Below are 18,429 nucleotides of genomic sequence, written 5' to 3'. Positions count from 1 at the left end.
ATATACAAAAACCTGTAGGAGAACATTTCAATCTTCTTGGACACGCAAAGCAGATTTAAAGGTGGCCATCCTGCAGCAAAAAAACTTCAGGACCAGACTTCAAAGAGAAACTGCTGAACTTCAGTTCATCTGCAAATTTGACACCATCAGCTCAGGATTAAATAAAGACTGAGAATGGCTAGCCAACTACAAAAGCAGTTTCTCCTCCCGTGATGTTCACACCTCAACTGCTAGACGAGGGCCTCATCCTTTCTGACTGAACTAACCTCATTATCTCTAGCCTGATTCTTGCTTGCATATTTATACCTGCCTCTGGAAATTTCCACTACATGCATCCAACGAAGTGGGTATTCACCCACGAAAGCTCATGCTCCAATACATCTGTTAGTCTATAAGGTGCCACAGGACTCCTTGCTGCTTTTACAGATCCAAACAAACTACCCCTCTGATACTTGACATCAGAAAACATGTATTTCTTGAATGGTTCATTTTCCCAAAATGGATCTCTTTTACAGCCTGCTGCCATTATAGGTTTTCCCTTCTAACGAGAGAATGGTATGCTAGATCTCAAATCAATGAAGGCTACACACAGAAAACCTCAAGTCGTCTGGAATATGCTGTTCAAACAGTTTCACATTTGTTTCTACTGCCTGTCCTTCCCTTCTCACATTTATCTCCAGACTTCCGTCCCCAAAACTCTTCTATTCATTGAACTCTTTCAAACTTCGCACTTTTAGAGAGAAGTAAGGGATTGACTCTGTGTACACAAATTTGCAGAGGGACAATAGGGTTGAGATCTGTTATTTCTCACCTCTATATTTTTATTTTAAAACATTTTTGCTGTTAACAAGCATGTTATCTCTGGAGACACAAATCCACAGTTTGAGAACTCCAAAACTAAGCATCTCTGATGGATCTTCTAGACTGAGAACTGAGTACCACTGGGTAGATAGAAAGATTAACCTAAAAAATCTATACAGAAGCCCCTGGAACCTCATAAAATTGGGTCCCTAATCCATGAACTATTGGAATTTATTTACAAAGTGTTCTTAAACATTACATGAATATATTGTCTCATACTACAGAATTAGAATTTATAATCCCTATTTCATGATGAGATATCTTTGAGCTATAATATAACTCAGTTTTAATCAAGTTTTTTTCTCAAAAAACATTTTATAAAAAACAAAACTATTTTTTAAAAAAATCATTTTTAAAAAATCACCCTGCTGCTGACCAGCCATCAAGGGACTTAGGAGATCCAGACAAACCTGAATTTAGTCACTTGAACACCTTGGTTTATGACTGGTTGTCAGTGCAACTAGCAGAGGTGAATGTTACTGAGTGGCCATGAAATTACAGAAGTTTCCTTAGAATCATAGGAGGTTGACACCTTCCACAGTGCTACGCGACTCCCAGAAAGCCTTTCAAAATCTCTCTCAGATCATTGCTTCAGAGACCTGTCCCAGGAATTATGGCATAAGTACCCAAAAAAACAATGCAACTGCAATGGAGTAATTAAGTGAATGCAGACTCAGGACAAAACTGCACCTAAAATGGCAGGGCTACCATGATATGTATAGTACCACATATCCCACCCACTCAGTTCTCTATGGAAGATGCAGTCTAACATATACAACCAGGCCATTCCAAATGCCAGCTTTCAGAGTTTCCTCTGAGCCAAACTGAGGTTCCAGGAAATAACTATTAGTATAACTGGAGATCTAATCAAGATGCTACTGATTATATCACTAATGGATGGCATCTGAAAAACGAAAAATTTTCTATTTTACCCCTTTTCATAGACTAGCTGCTAACACTTAAAGGGTGCTAGACAAAAGGTTAACTTCCAAAACAGAAACACACACATCTAGGGGAAGCGTGAGCGGGACTAATCTTGTAGTGGCACCAAGAGAGAAATTGAATATGAAGCTAGGAAATCTCATAGTTCAGTTCTAACTTGGGCTCCTCCACTAAAAACAGAATCCTAAATGCCAGAACTGTAAACTGTTCTGATGAAAGCTCAGACTGAAATCATTTTATCATAGAATCATAGAAATGTACAGCTGGAAGGGACCTTGAGACGTCATCAAGTCCATCGCCCTGCACTGAGGCAGGACCAAGTAAACCGAGACCATCCCTGACTGGTGTTTGTCCACCTTGCTCTAAAAAATCTCCAAAGATGAGGCTTTCCACCTGGAAGCCTATTCCAGAATTTAACTACCCTTACAGTTAGAAAGTTTTTCCTAATACCTAACCTAACTGTCTCTTGCTGCAGATTAAGCCCATTACTTCCTGTTTTACCTTCGGTGGACACAGAGATCAATTAATTATAATCCTCATCATAATGTGTTTGAAATGTGTTATCAGCTTCCCCACACACACACACACACCTTCTTTTCTCAAGACAAAACATGCTGCTTTTCTCTCCATGCTGAAAGTAAATGTGAAGAGGCAGCAGTGTGGTACCACTGTCTCCTGAAGCACTGGAAAACAGACTGCTAATCTCAGGAGTTTTGGCTCAATTTCAATCTCTGCTCCCTGTCAATCTAGATTAGGAAAAAGCAACCAACAAATCTAGAATTAGAATTTGCAAGAAGAGAGTTAATTTACATTTGTCAATAGGGTTAAGTTATGAGGCACCTGGCAGGAAGCTTCCTTTGATATAAAATAATTTAACACCATACTTTTTATTAACAGTCTTTGCTACAGTTTTACTTATAGCAACTACAGGTTTATGAGCAAAATGAAACATCTTCTCATTCCTTCCATTACTATAATCTTCCTAAATGCCACAATGTTAAATATGGTCGCTTTATAATTTTAAGTTTCATACCTGACTAGCTACCTCAAGCAGAGCATTCACAGAAGGTAGTCTGACTGAAAAATCTGCTAATACTGTGTTTGGTGCTGGAGTTGATTCATATCAAACATTTGTAGTGGTAAGTAAAAAAAGCTCATTCTCAAAAGAACTCCAACTGACAGCCCAGAATGTATATTGTTAGTGGCAGAGACACAAATACTCCAACTTTTCACCATAAATTGCTAGTTTTTAGTGTTCCCTCATTCTTTCAAAGTGTTCTGCTGTGTTTCCATGATTAATCTTAAAAACTCAAGAAAGTAAGTCAAGAATACTAAAGGACTCTGTAGCTACATTTCTTTAATTGGTACAGTATGCCATACACTTCAGAAAGACATTTGGCACACAACAACTCTAAAGCCTAACTGTTTAAATAACGTCATAAATACAGTATCTCACTTATCCCTCCCCACTAGGGAGGCTTAATATCTCTCAATACATGAAAGCTTACATTCTTTTCAGCTCCTGGGTTACATCCAAATTTTGACATTTTGAATGACTAGCATTTGTATACTCTAGTAATGGAAGAGCTGAATTTATTTAAGCCTGAATGCACTTATATGATGAAACAGAGAAAGCTGAAAATCTGTTTTACAGGAAAACTATACAAACAGTAAACTATGAGCGTTATCAAGAAAACAGAAGTTAATTTGTCATCTAAATTGTAGCAAATTGCCTCTTTTTACAAAACCATAATTTTAGATATAAATCTACATAAAGACTGAAGTACCTTTCATAACTAGAATAAAGTATCTCTCTAAAAAAAGCCACAAGCTTTTATGCAGAATATTTGAGACTGAAAGTAAATATGTGAACATCCATTCTAGATTTTCTGGCATGAAGAACAGAGTACAGGTTTTGGAATAAAATGTTGACTGTTATTTTAAGAAAGGAACTATGCAACTGTATATGGTTGTCAAACATTGTTGCACCTAAAGATATAGCAAATGGAACAAAAATAACTTTCAGAAATTTTATAAAGCAGAAGACATCCTTACTGAAGAATATAACTACTTGCTTTATACATACACTATTGCATTCATTCAAATTTTAATAATTTATGCCTAGGATTTAATATTTCAGAGAAGTATTACACTCAATCCTATTTTGACTTTAGAGATCAACTGGCCTCTATACTGATTTAGAGTTCCATTTCATCCATTCACCTTTTATAATTAACAGAAAAGCATTTTATATTACAACAAGCTGGTTAATGTCACTCCATTTATTAGCATAAAAGTATCCTGTCTTTGTCAATCCTCAGTTTTAATGCAACTCCTTTCCTTATTGGATAATACTAAATATCTGTCAAGATCAGGTTATCAGGACATACAGGTTTGGTACAGAGTTGGGCTATGCTTCAATCCATTTCAGAAGTGGGACCCACAAATACCCTAAACCACTACCACCTACCTAGACCTAAACATTTCTACCTTAAAATTCCAGTTTAAGATTAAAATTAAACTGACTATCTTATTTAATATCTGAAGTGTCTATAACTCAGCTCTCCTCAATAAGGATCATGCAGTATTATCTGTCCCACCAAAACTCCAACTTCGGGAGGGGGGGTGTAAATCAGGAACTGGGATATCATAACTTCTTTTAAAAAAAAAAGTGAATGAAGAAAAACTGCAGTCAGTTATAATGGCAAGGTCCCAGAATGCATTAAAAGCTGGCATCCTCTCAGACCGACCATGCCTCAATTAAATACTCTTAAAAAATTTAAAGCAGACGTTAAAGAATAATTACTTGTTTTAACTATAATCCATTGTACCAATATGAGTATCATGTAGGGTGATGCGTCTGATGAAGTGGGTAGTCACCCACGAAAGCTTATGCTAGTCTTTAAGGTGCCACAGGACTCTTTGTTGCTTGAAGACCATCCAGTTTACCATATTAACCCAGTTAGATTTTTTTGGTCATGTTTTGTGTATAAAAAGAAAACACACACTCAAATGACCAATGTCTTATAGTTTTACAATTTATTATCTGGAAATTCCCAAACCAGTGACTAGCCTAAATGCTGCACGATAAAAGCTATGATATTAAGTGCTATCCTAAATGATTAAAGGTTTTAAGGACCCAAAAGGCAAACATTTTGGGCCAAAACAGCAGATGAGGATCTGCCCCTTTAAGTTCTAAAATTCTACAAATTATAAAAGGCAGATGCAACAGGTAAAGTTTGTCAGATGTTATGATGAATCTAGGCTCCAACCAATCTGAATGTCAATAAAATGAAAATTCCTGAAGAAAGAGGCAACAAGAGGACAACTTCAAAAGCTACTGATGGAGTAGTTTTTGTAGCATTTGTCTATCTTGTTTATACTCCTAACAGAGGGCCTTTAACAGACTTTAATTTGATTTAAAAGTAGGTCTTGTTTCTAACAGTTTGACCTCCTAGTGTAGAGGGAACTAAACTGCTTTTAAAATAAGTTTAGAAAAAGTGTAACTATGATTCAGCTGACAGCTTAACAATAAACTCATCTTTTCACTGTCAGTAAACCACAAACATTCAAAAACATGAAGGCCTCAAACTCTTTACAGTAATTGGAATGTATTTAAAACTTCAAAAATGTTCTGATGTTTTTATTTACCTTTTAGTTTTTGCGCCTTTAGGGTTTATGTTTAAGCTTTTCTCCACAAATGTGAGGTCTAGGAACTTTTCTTTTTTTTAGAAAAAAATAAATAAAGCAATAAAAAGAGTTAAACATAATCACTTAACTCTAAGAGCTTAAGGCTGTAAGAAGAAACACCAAAGATTACAAGACTTGCAATGAAATCATGAGAGTTTGCAACACTGTGACTAAAATATCCACTTGGCCTTCCCAGTTTCAAAAATGTGTTTCCCTCATTAATTCTGCAGTAAGAGCATTTAAAGGACAACCTGTTTAATATTAATTTTGTTCAAGCTTTAAACAAATATTTAGGTCATTTTTTCCTAGGTCAGCAGATTAGTGATGACAACCTACTGAACTACTTTTCTCACCAAACCATATACCCTGGGCTCTAAAGTGTTTCAGAGACCAACCACATGCAAGAACTCACTGTTAGCAACCATTTACTTATGGTTATAAAAAGCCACCTTCCCCACCCACAAAACCTTTATTGTATTGCATTGTCAAAGTGTCACCAATGAGCTCCCCCCACGTCCAACTAGCTCAGCAGTTTGAGCATTGACCTACTAAATCCAGGGTTGTGAGTTTAATCCTTGATGGGGCCATTTAGGGATCTGGAGCAAAAATCTGTCAGGGACAGTACTTGGTCCTGCTGTGAAGGAAGGAGACTGGACTTGATGACCTTTCAAGGTCCCTTCCAGTTCTATGAGATAGGTAAAAAGCACTTGGAATTACTAGGAAAGAGAACCAGGTTTGGAAGACTCACCCAACACACTTTTTCAGGCAGGTTAGTTATGTGCGTAAGCATAAGACTGTCGGATATGCCTATTAGAAGAAATAATTTACACTCATAGGACAGAGACCAAATGTGTGTTTATAATTGGAGGTGCATAATTGGCCTGCATCCTTATCAGTTTAAGGAGGCAAGGTGGCAGCCCATGGCAAGCTTCAGGAATCGGTGCTTTGTAAACAGACAGACATGCTAGGGTATCTGAACACCATGAGGTCTGGTCAACATAACTACACCACCCAGTGGCGTGAAAAATCTACACTCCTAAGCACCATAGCTATGCTGACCTACCCTCAGTTGAGACACAACTAGGACAACGACTTGGTCTTCTTGTTGTACATAGGCATACATGTATATTACTTATTTATATTAATATTTAACAGTCCTCCAACTAAGATCAGGGCTCCACTGTGATAGCTGTTGTGCAACACATATTAAGCGATAGTCCCTATTCTGAAGGTATAAAATGTGGCATGGAAGGAAAGGCAATAGACATATAAGGTGGTGAGTGACATCAATGGCAGAGGAGTGGGGTTGGGTTTATGCACAAAAGGACAAGGGCAGAGAAGGAGGGAGGATAAGATTTAAACAGTGCTTTCATGGTAAGGAAAAAGAGCTCTAACGTGATGCAGTACACAAGGGGGACCTAGCAACTACAGAAGTAATTCTTAGCATCTGTCTTCTGTGTGGAATGCAGCAATATGGATGTCAAAAAGGCTGGGGAAGAGGCACTTATAGTAGTCAAAGTAGTAAATAAGGTGTGACACTGTATGGAATATGGATGACCGCAATGAATCTTACAATAGGTGCATGTAAGGTATTAGTGGAAAAGTTATGATTTGCTAAATATGCTTATTTATATTCATCATCTTTGTATTGCAAGCTATAAATGTGTGTGACATATTGATATCTCAAATATGTGCTGTGGATCGGGGTGACACACCAAAACAGATTGGCATCAACACTATCCAGCCTGTTTAATGGCCCATCAATGGCACTCAGCTGTATAATGAACCTACTGAGAGAAGCTGTGACTACACCTATCAGTCTGCAGGACATACAGGGACATCCCCGTGGACAGGGGATTCCAAGTGCTTTTCCACATGCTGAGAGCTTGTGTTTGGGACAGAGGATGTACAAGCCACATAGCATAGGATATAAAAAGGCAGATGCATCTTCTCCATTTTGTCTTCAAATCAGCTTCTCACCTTGGAGTAATTTCTCTACAAACTGAAGCTTGGAACAAAGGACTGATACAACCATCCAAACTTTGCATGTGTTCCAAAGGGACTTTACAAGACAGCAAACTCACTAATGCTAGTAAGAACCTGAAATATGGACTGTGAAGTCATATATATGTATCTGATTGTGTTGACCATTTAACTACTCTCTTCTCTTTTTTTATTTACAATAAAACCTTTAGTTTTAGATACTAAAAGATTGACTGGTAGTGTGGTATTTTGGGTAAAATCCAAATTAGTCTCGATCCGGTAATGTGGCTGGCCTTTCTGTGATCAGAAGAACAGTGTGTAGCATCTAGAGTTTTAAATAGGTCTAATAAAGTGAGAAGTTATTTGCTGATTGGGAGCCAGAGACTGGAATGGAATAAAGGGGGCTGTGAGATCCCTCCCCCTTTTTTTTTTAAGCCTCTTGATAACCAGTATGAGGGATCAGGAGTTCAGTTTGAGACTGACTAGTGACTAACTAGTTTGGGGAGAATCTGCTCTCCTTTTTGCCTGCTCTGACCTTGGCATTTTCGGTGTGGGCTACCCTGACACCTCAAGTCACATACGGGCCGAAACAAGAGCTTTAGCTGTGAAGATAAAAAGAAAGGACTCATCTTGGAGAAAGAAGCATCTGTATTTGGACAAAAAACATGGATGTGCAGGTCCAGGGAGAGAATGTAACCAAAGACAACTCGCAGGTTACTGGCCTGAGTGACAGGGAGAATGGTGAGGGAATGAGCAGAGATTGGAAGGGAAGAGGAGTTCAGTTTAGGCCACAAATACCCAAATAAATCTGTTAGGCTTTACGGTTCCACTGGCCTCCTCGTTGTTTTTGTGGATACAGACTAACATGGCTACCCTCTAATAGTTGTACAGTTCTTACTGCTGAGGAGGATTAGATTTATTTTTCAGTTACCATTTTTGCTGTAATTTAAAAGCAATATTCTCTAGATTAAGGAAATCATTACATCTGCAAATCAATATTTGAAATAATATTTAATACAGTCCATCAGACAAAAACCTCAAAAGTGTGAAACATTCTGTAGCCTTAATGCTTGGCGAAAAAAAACTAAAATATAAGTGACACTGAGTACAGCTAGAGGATTTATTTTTTGTTTTTTAAAAACAATTTTTTTAATATTTACATTTGCACTTTTAAACACTTATTTTAAAAAAGAAAAGTATTTAATATAAATACAACTCTCTAAAATGTCAGAAGAATTTTAACATTCTTCTCTGAAGTAGTCCTAGTCCTCCCTGTGTTGCTTGGTATCTTAATTTGCCTTTGGTTTCAAAACTGTAGGCTTGCCAAGAACTATTCCTTTCAAAACCTCAGGAATTCCATTACTAGTTTTAAGCTAAATTAAAGGAAAATAGAAGCATTCAACGCATGGCAAAACTATGTACAAAGTGTTTGTTGATAGTCATAAATAGACTGAAAAATTTAGACATGTCTGAAAGACAACTGCTGTATAGTCAGCTCTGTTTTGCTCTGCTATGCAACTAAATAAAGAACTATTGCTGATACTTCAAGTAAGCTCAGCGCACGATGCATTTGTACTGAACTGGAATATAGCAAACACTAGATCATTCATTCTTCACTTGAAACAGTTTATATATAAAACCGTAGTTTGCATTTCTGTGAAGTACAGCAGGAGTTCCTCTAAAATTATTGCTTCAATGTCTTCATGTGGGGCAAAGGTGTCACTAGTTTCTAAAGACATAGCAAAAACAGCCAACTCTCCATCACATTCAAGATTTCCTCTAGAACTCTTGTTCTACCACACAAAAAATAAAATAAAGCCATTCCGTACTAGGAATACTTGTACAATTAAGGAAATGTTGTCAACTAGCATGAAGATGAAAATATAATTGTCGGATTCTTAACTAGAATTATATTGATTATTGACATCTATATTTTAACATTTAAGTACAATCATCCAAATGTTTAAGCAATTCATTATAATCGTTATTAGTAATTGTATAGCAGTAATGCTGAAAAGTCTCCATCCAGAGTGGGATGACATTGTGCTAGATGCTGTACAAAGACATTGGAAGGCATGGCCTCTCCCCCAAAGTGTTTACAGACCAACTTGCTTGAAAAATAATGTTTGCAGTTATAGGATCAATCAAGGATAAGCAATTTGGCAAATAAGTCTGTGGGGTGACATACCATAGTATGTTGGACCACACCATAGTAATCACCACAATTATCAGCAAGGCAACATGATTTAAATTCCAGCTCTGAAGACAGGTTAAAGAACTTTGATTATCTGTTGCAAACTACAGAATTCCAGCTTCCAGCATACCAGGATAGAGGGTCCATTTTCTCTTTGAAAGAGAGGCAGGAAATTACAGCAACTTTTCACCATTAAGCCAGCACACAGTAATGGATCAGTGGTTTACACTAACCGGCATCTGCTGTATGAATGACTGCAGCAGCATCTTAGCTCTGCCAGTACCAATACCACCATGAAGAAAAACCAACGGAGAGGAGTCAAGGAAAAAGAAGGTCTTTTCTTAGAACTAAAAATGTGATGATCAAACCCCTCTTGAATTTGAGTAGTCATCCAAAAAACTTGCAGTATTACAAATATGCCAACTGCCATATAGTACTTGGCTTTTATTATAGGTATAGATATTTCAAAAAAGTAGTAGTTTTGAAGCACATTTTCCTGAACAAAAGTCACAAAGTCAAATATACACAGAAAGAAATCTGAATACTTGAAAAAAAGCCAAATGCTTATTAAACATAAGCTTAAAAAAAAAGAAGTTTACATCCAACAAACTAATTCACTTGCAGTAGAGAATATTTCCTCTTTGACTTACTACATAGTGTGAAAGAGAAGGTAGATAAAACCTAAAAATGTACTTGAGACCTTGATTCAGAAGTGTACTGTAATAGAACTGTTTCCATACAAACCAGGCATCATTAACTTAAAAGCAAATCAGTGACATGTGGGAACAGAACCCAGGTCTTGACACCCAATTCTCTGCTCCAATCATTGAACCACGCTCATGGATTTGACAGCACCTTGGGTAAAGGCAAAACAAGTTGTGTGGGTAACAGATGTGATGTCCTAGACAGAAAGGCAGCAGCTGGTCACAACAATGTGGGAGCACCACTCTGTTTTCACCAAGCAGTGTGCACGATATTGTCATGGCCAACCACACCAAAATCATGAGCCAAGCCCCCAAACAAATGAGATTTTTAAAAATAAATAAATGCAGGGTTCTTTTTATTTACCCTTTGGTTTTTGAGTCATTAGCATTCATATTTCCAAACTCTTCTCCCCAACCATGACAACTAGAAACTTTTGTTTTGCAATTCAGCTAGAAGCAATGAACTGGTAAGAGCAGAAGATAGTGGTATGCCAGAGAATACATCGCAGATCCAAGTATAAAGAGAATGACTTCGTATACACTGATTACGACAGAAAAACTCTAACTGAAAATTTTAAATCCATCCCCCTTAAATATTTTTTATAGTGGAACGGTATAGAGCTCCTGTATTTCAAGTTCCAGGCGATCAGAATATTAACTTCTTTCTATACCAAGAAATTTGACCATCGTTGACAACGGTTTCTCTGTGTATGTGAAAGAGTTAAGGTGATTGCCATCTTCAGAATAATGGAAATGGTTATGTAATCAATTTTACTGAGAGAGAGAGACAGACAGACAGACAGACAGAGAGCACATACACACACCCCTTTACTACACTGTAAAGTCTTACCATTTCCTTGGTAGACGTTTAATTCACTGCTGCTTCTGCCATAAATGCTAAACTAAGAGTTATTTTTTCAGGAACCTATTTGCATTATGAACAATCACTGCCAAAATACAAACCACTCTAATGTTAATTCATAGAAAATTGTAACAAATGTACCAACACAGTAAAAAGGTCAACTTATACTGAAGCCTCTTATTAATTTAGGGGGTAGGGATGGTGTGATTCTTCATGCCTTTAAGAACATGCAGATATTCAACAGATTTGTCCCTCCTAACCTCACCACCAGAAGTTTCTCAGTTAAACCAATTAAAGCCAGTGTGTCAAACATAATGCCCATGGGCTGGATATGGTCTGCTTGATGTATTTACGTTTCCCACAGGACATGTTCAGACTGTGTCGAATTTCAGCTCTCTTCCTTTAAATAAGTTCCTAACCCTAATAGTTTAAAAAAAAAAAAAAAAGTTTGTAAATGTGAACTTAGCTAAACTGCTGCAATGATGGGTGCCTGAGTCTTCAGACAGCTGGAAACTGACTGAGGAGCATGAACTCCCCTTCTTCCTATTAATCTCATTGGGGGGGGGGCCAGCGCCTGGTGACTCAGATCTAAAATCCAGTGACAACATTTCAGTGTCAACATAAACTATTTTTAGCTGATCCTTTTCATGGATAGAATGGGGAAGGGGTGTGGGAGGTAAGCTCACAAGGAGGTGGGAAGGGGAGTTGCTTCAGGTAGGGAAATGCAGAGCGAAAAAAACAGAGTAAACAGACAGGGAAGATGGAGAGAGAAAGAAAGGAGATGGTGGGGGAGGGAACAGAAGGCAGAAACAGTGGCTCTAAAATGGGGGCATATTTTTCCTACTGAATGTTGCCGAATGAGACAATAAGGTACTAAATGAAGAATACCTAAGTTTAGTTACTACAAAAAGGCAGATCCTTCCCTTGATCTCATTGCAAAGCTCCTAGTGACATCAATGTTTGACTGCTCTGGATCAAGAAGAGTCTGAAGTCCTCTATTTATGCCCCAGATCATGAACCATGATTTAATATGCAATTCAGCCTCGTGAGCCAAATGAGTTTGACACCCCAGAATTAAAGAGATGTAGTATTTTTCAGTCTAAGATGGCTAAAAAGTTTACCAAAACCTTACACAAATAGAGCTCTATTCATGATTTTAGTAAGTTAAAAAATAAACTTGTTTCAATTAAAGTTTAAGTGTTGTCCTAAATTTTGGGAAACTTAACATCTGCTGGTGTGCAAAACCCAGAAAATGAAATCTACAAACTGATCAACTTCACTCTTTCAGTTTCATTCTCCATGTTGAATAAAATGCAAAACAGCAGCAGCGTAAATGTTGAGTTAACTATTACACCCCTAGCTGAGAGATCCAAAGAGTCACAGCTCAAATTTGGCTGTAGTTTTTTAACATGCCGAACATCCAAGCAAGGCCCTATGCACCATTTATGCCCACTTCAACTCCAAATTAAAGTTATATGGGATTTAAATGTTGCTTTAGGAAGTGCCCTGTTAACTGGCTCCTCTAATCAGGCATGAATTTCATCCACTATCTTAAGAGCTGCATTCTTTAAACTATAAGGCCTGATCCATTGCTCACTGCAGTAAATGGAAATGAACTGATTTCAAGGAGTTCTGAATTGCACACTTAGCAAAATGGATGTAATTGCATTCATAAATTAATTTGGAATCACCAAGAAATCTCTAAGAGTACTGAATAAGAATAAAGAATATATACAGCAAGATTAAATTACGTTACGAAAAGTAACTATTATTTTTAGAACATTAGATTTAGCAGGGTATAATTTCCAGGTAGTTCACTGACTGAGCACAAACAACAGTACAGAACACAGAATAGAATAATGTATAATCATATCAATTCAAACAGACAAAATCCTGCAAATTTACATGCTTAATTTTACGTACTCGAGTAGCCAGACTGACTTCAAAGGAACTAATGTGTAAAATTAAGCACATATGTAAAAGCATTTGCAGGACAGATTATACAAAACACAAATGTTAATATAATACATTAAGTGTCAAATATTTTATTTTTCCTGACAAAAATGATTGGCAATACTTAACTAACAGACAGGGGGAATTTGCCACTATAAATATATTTCAGTTAGCTATGTCTTTTCATACATGTACCAAAAAGTAATCCTGTATGTACACATCTTGAAAATCCCCTCCCCACTACCTACGTCAGATGACTCTGTTATTTGTCACGTACCAGTCTGAGTGCTAAATTACTTTTAGTCTCAAAGTACTGCTTGCGACAGCTCTGCAGAGGGATGACCCTGGGAAGGATCAGGTTGTCCTCTAATGAACTGATTAGCCTTGCTACAGTGAGCATACATAATTCCACCAAATACAGCAAATTTTCAGGTAAAATTAAATTAAACTTCTTTCCTCCACACTCATTTCAAATCTGAAGTCTTGACAACCTTACAAGGAGATGCCTCACAGAAAAATTGCAGTATAATCTTAAACAACTAAATTGACTACCTTGTGTTTAAAATAAACAAGCATGAAAGTAAGCAAAAATCACGGAAAGAAGTTTAGCTAGACATATATTTGCAGGAATATTGTTTCAATAAGCATTTTCAATTTTTCTTGACACAGTCAAATAAGGAAGGGAACGAAATGTATTAATATTAGTATTGCACTGGTAAATTTATTCCAGTATGAACACACATTTCTTTTTAAACAAAAAAAAAAAAAAAAACAGCAAGTACATTTATAAAGTACTGTATGTTTTCAGTGCCGTATTTAACTGAGGAAAATGTACAACAGAGTCAACTTGCAGAATTCATGCTGACTTCAGTAGGAATACAGGGCATTTACTGGATCTGAACCCACATGTCTTAATACCAAAGCATCGCAAATGCACCACAAAAAAAATTGCAATACTTTACACAGCTCATCATCTCCCAAAAAGAAAAAAAATGACAACATAGTTACCAGATCATAAAAGTGGTATTTTAATGTAGAAGGACTACGAATATTTTAAGGCTGTTTCAGACCAAAATAAGTTATTTAGAAAAGCTATATGCACATTACACTAAATGTCACTTATGTATTAGTGTTTCATTCAAAAGAGTTAAGAGGTTTTAGAGGAGTATATTTACAAGGGAGTCATTAGGAAATGAAATCTTCAGAAAAAACTACTAATACAAAATATTGTGGTTACAGTGTAGAAAATGACAAATACAAAACTCTTCCCAATGTTAAGCCTAACTTCTATTATGTACATGCACCACAACTGAAAGGTACATCATTTTATAACTAAGTGTCAAATAAAATGTCAAGTGATACCTGAATATGATCATTGGTTTCTATGGATTGACAATGAAAGGAAGATTGAAATTAGCTAAGAATTTTCTCAAAATGTTAAAATTCAGTATTGCAGACATAGCACTTACAAAACTGCAAAACTGTCATAGAACTGATTTAAACAAAAAGCTGGTCTAAACCTTAGCTATAGCAGACCTAGTGGTCCACTATAATTAACTAGGATGTGAGACACCATTTGAACTGTTTCTAACTTTCTGAGGCCAATCCCCACAAAACTAATCCTTGCAGGAGATTACAAAAAGGGAATTTTCTACTTGAAATATATTCCATTAGGTATAACTTTTAATATATTTTCACTCATAGAGGCTCATTTTGGGGAAATTTTCAGAATCCCCTCCCCATATATCAGGCACTTCCACTATTTTGGCACTAACTCATCAATCTAGCCAAACTCAGAATTAGTTTTGAGAGTCAGGACCAGTACTTTTAAAGTTCTAGGACTATTGGGCATCCTGGAGTTAATACACCACAATCTGGGACATGCAATAGCAAATATACTAGTCCTAAAATGCACATTATAAAAGCAGTAATAGCTACAGAGGGAACCTTGACAGGACAGGACCGGGTAAGGCTGACCCAGCAGGCAAATCAGCTGGTGAATAGTCTGCAAGCCCAGAGACCAGACCACATCACACAGGAGCTGACTCCAGTAAGCCCACACTCGAAACAGCTTTTAGGGCTCACCTTTGTTTTTACAGACATTTCTCACCTCCCTCAACTCCTCCCCCCCACACACTCCACCCCCACTGGCAACACACACAACGACAGGTTAGCCCCCCCGCCAACTCAACCCAACCCGTCACCCGAGCCCTACACGGCGATGGTCTCCAGCCCTACACTCACATCAGCGACTTGCCAACCCCACGCTCGGCCCCCCAAGCACGATGGCAGGTCCCCCACCCCGCCACTGACAGAAACACGTCCCCAGCCCAGCCCCCCTCTGCCAGCGGCTCGTCTCTCCCCAAGGGACGCCCAGAACAGGGCCAGTACGGAGCAGCGGCTCCCGCAGCCCAGGACTCTCCCGCTAGCACCAGTCACCGCCAGGAAGAGCCGAGCCGAGCCGGGCCCCAGGACGCTGCGCCCCCCGCCCCCAGAAGCCGGCTGCGGGCACCCGGGTGAAGGCGCCGGGCCCTGTCCAGCACTTACATCTCCATGAACCCAGGACTGGCCGCGAAACCGGCAGAGGCGGGACCGGACCGGGCCGAGCTTCCAGGGGCGGGGAGACCGCGGCGCTCTGTCCTTCCACAGCCCCGGGAACAACCGCAACTCTCGATAGCTGTAGCAGCGGGGCCTCGCTCTGGGCCGGACTCTGCCCGGGACAACTTCCGGGGTAAGCCCCACAACTTCTTCCGGGGCCAGCGAGGGGGTGTGATTCTGCGATGGGACTGGGGGCGTCTATGGCAGGGAGAGCCATGGGCTCACGCGGGGCGGGAGGAGCCGCTCATTGGGAGCACGCGCTTCGGTAGCTGGGGCCTCGCTCTCGCGCTAACCGTTTATCCCAAATGCTGCCTGCCTGAGCTAATTTACATATTCCTGCGTAACCCCGAACTCTCGTGCGGGCTGAGCCTGCCCTGCGCACCCCACCTGGGGTCGGGCGGGCCCCGAGAGCTGCCGTGTGACTGCCCCGCTGGCGCAGCCTGACTCTCGCCGCGCACTGCAGTGAGGCGCTTGGGCTGTGCGGGGGTCTGCTGGGTCATCGCGTGCAGGAGCCGCCCCAGGAGACTCCGATCCTCGCGGCGCATTGCGAGCTGACGGTGGCTTTGGTGGTGTGAAAGTCGCAGCCCACACCTCAAAGAAATTGCTAAAGAAAACAGCTAAGCGGCCTGGGAGGAAGAACTAGGAATTTTGCGTGTGTCAGTTACTGTTTTCTGCTGGGCACCAGAGAAGTGCGTTGCCAGGGCCCATTCCTGAGAAGGGTTCCCCAAGTTTCCTCGTAGAAACTTGCTGATTTTGCGCGTTTGAAAAGATGAGGCACAAGGGTTTTAATTTGCTTTTTCATTACTTGTGAGTGGCACCAAGAAGTTGTTTTCTGTAGTGTTTGGATGTTATTTTATTAATCTTCGGACACTGTAAAAATGTATCTTCGTGTTCTTTTTTAAATGTTGATATATATAAAATTATAAAGACTGAGCAATATAGTTAATAAAAGAGAAGAGGAAAAAGGAGGAATGATGAAAATAGAAACGATGGGTATGTCTACAGTGCAGTAGACCCCACTCAGCTAGCTTCAGAGCTGTTTAATTGTGTAGAGCAGTAGTTCTCAATCGGGTACCCTGGAGGTGTGCAGAGATTCTCTAAGGAGTATATCGACTCATCTAGGTATTTCCTTAGTTTTACAACAGGATACATTAAAAAGCACTAGCAAAGTCAGTACAAACTAAGGGCATGGCTACACTAGCAGATGTAGAACACTGAGGGCTTGTCTACATCAGAAAGTTGCAGCGCTGGTGAGGGAGTTACAGCGCTGCAACTTAGGAGGTGTACACATCTGCAGGGCACCACCAGCGCTGCAACTCCCTGTTTGCAGCGCTGGCCGTACTCCCGTTTTGTCTCGGGTGTAGAGGATCCAGCGCTGGTGATCCAGCGCTGGTAATCAAGTATAGACACTTACCAGCGCTTTTCTTGACCTCCGTGGAATAAGCAGGTATCCCAGCATACCTGAGGAAGCCTCTGGTAATCAAGCTGGTCTCCTTCCCCGTCTTGCTCTCGCGTTCCCCGAACCCCGAGCAAGCAGGTCTCCTTCCCTGAGGTTTGCTGGGTGGTTCCGGGAACGCGAGAGCAAACCGCGGCGAAGCTGGTCTCCTTTCCCGGTTTGCTCTCTCGTTCCCCGAACCCCCGAGCAAGCAGGTCTCCTTCCCTGCGGTTTGCTGGGTGGTTCGGGGAACGCGAGAGCAAACCGCGGCGAAGCTGGTCTCCTTTCCCGGTTTGCTCTCTCGTTCCCCGAACCCCCGAGCAAGCAGGTCTCCTTCCCTGCGGTTTGCAGGGTGGTTCGGGGAACGCGAGAGCAAACCAGGAAAGGAGACCAGCTTCGCCGCGGTTTGCTCTCGCGTTCCCCGAACAAGCAGGTCTCCTTCCCTGCGGTTTGCAGGGTAGTTCGGGGAACGCGAGAGCAAACCGCGGCGAAGCTGGTCTCCTTCCCCGGTTTGCTCTCGCGTTCCCCGAACCCCCCTTGAAGCCGCCCAACAGCGCTGCAGTGTGGCCACATCTAACACCACTTGCAGCGCTGGTTGCTGTGAGGCCACGTCCAGACTAGGAATTAAAATCGATTTTAGATACGCAACTTCAGCTACGTGAATAACGTAGCTGAAGTCGAATTTCTAAAATCGAGGTACTCACCAGTCTGGACGGCGCTGCATCGATGTCCGCGGCTCTCCGTGTCGATTCCGGAACTCCGTTCGGATTGATGGAGTTCCGGAATCGATGTAAGCGCGCTCGGGGATCGATACACCGCGTCCAGACTAGACGCGATATATCGATCCCCGAGCAATCGATTTTAACCCGCCGATGCCGCGGGTTAGTCTGGACGAGGGCTAAGTGTGGCCACTCTGCAGCGCTGGCCCTATACAGCTGTACTAATACAGCTGTAACAACCAGCGCTGCAAAATTTTAGATGTAGACATGGCCTGAGAGTTAAACCAGCCCTTGGACAGCGCAGTAGGGAAAGCGCTGCAGTGTGTCCACACTCTCAGCTGCAAGCGCACTGGCGTGGCCACATTTGCAGCAGTACTGGGAGCGGTGCATTATGGGCAGCTATCCCACAGAGCACCTCTTCCCATTCTGGTGCTGTGGCTTGTGGGAAGGTTGCGGGGGGGCAGGGCATTCTGGGTCCTGTCCTAACG

General features: G+C 40.5%; 1 protein-coding gene across 2 annotated transcripts in view; it reads right to left on the bottom strand.

Moving 5' to 3' along the window:
• FRS2 (fibroblast growth factor receptor substrate 2) overlaps nucleotides 1-15,916 on the bottom strand; it is an 86,796-nt gene extending 70,880 nt beyond the window's left edge. For both annotated transcript variants that reach the window (XM_050935551.1, XM_050935549.1), the window contains exon 1: nucleotides 15,737-15,916. The gene's annotated coding sequence lies outside the window, so the exon portion shown is untranslated. The remainder of the gene's footprint in view (nucleotides 1-15,736) is intronic.
• Between the last annotated feature and the right edge of the window lie 2,513 nt (nucleotides 15,917-18,429).

Source organism: Gopherus flavomarginatus, chromosome 1 (assembly GCF_025201925.1).
Source record: "Gopherus flavomarginatus isolate rGopFla2 chromosome 1, rGopFla2.mat.asm, whole genome shotgun sequence".
NCBI lineage: Eukaryota > Metazoa > Chordata > Testudines > Testudinidae > Gopherus > Gopherus flavomarginatus.
Note: the sequence above shows the minus strand (reverse complement) of the source record. Positions and strands in the feature narration are given on the sequence as shown.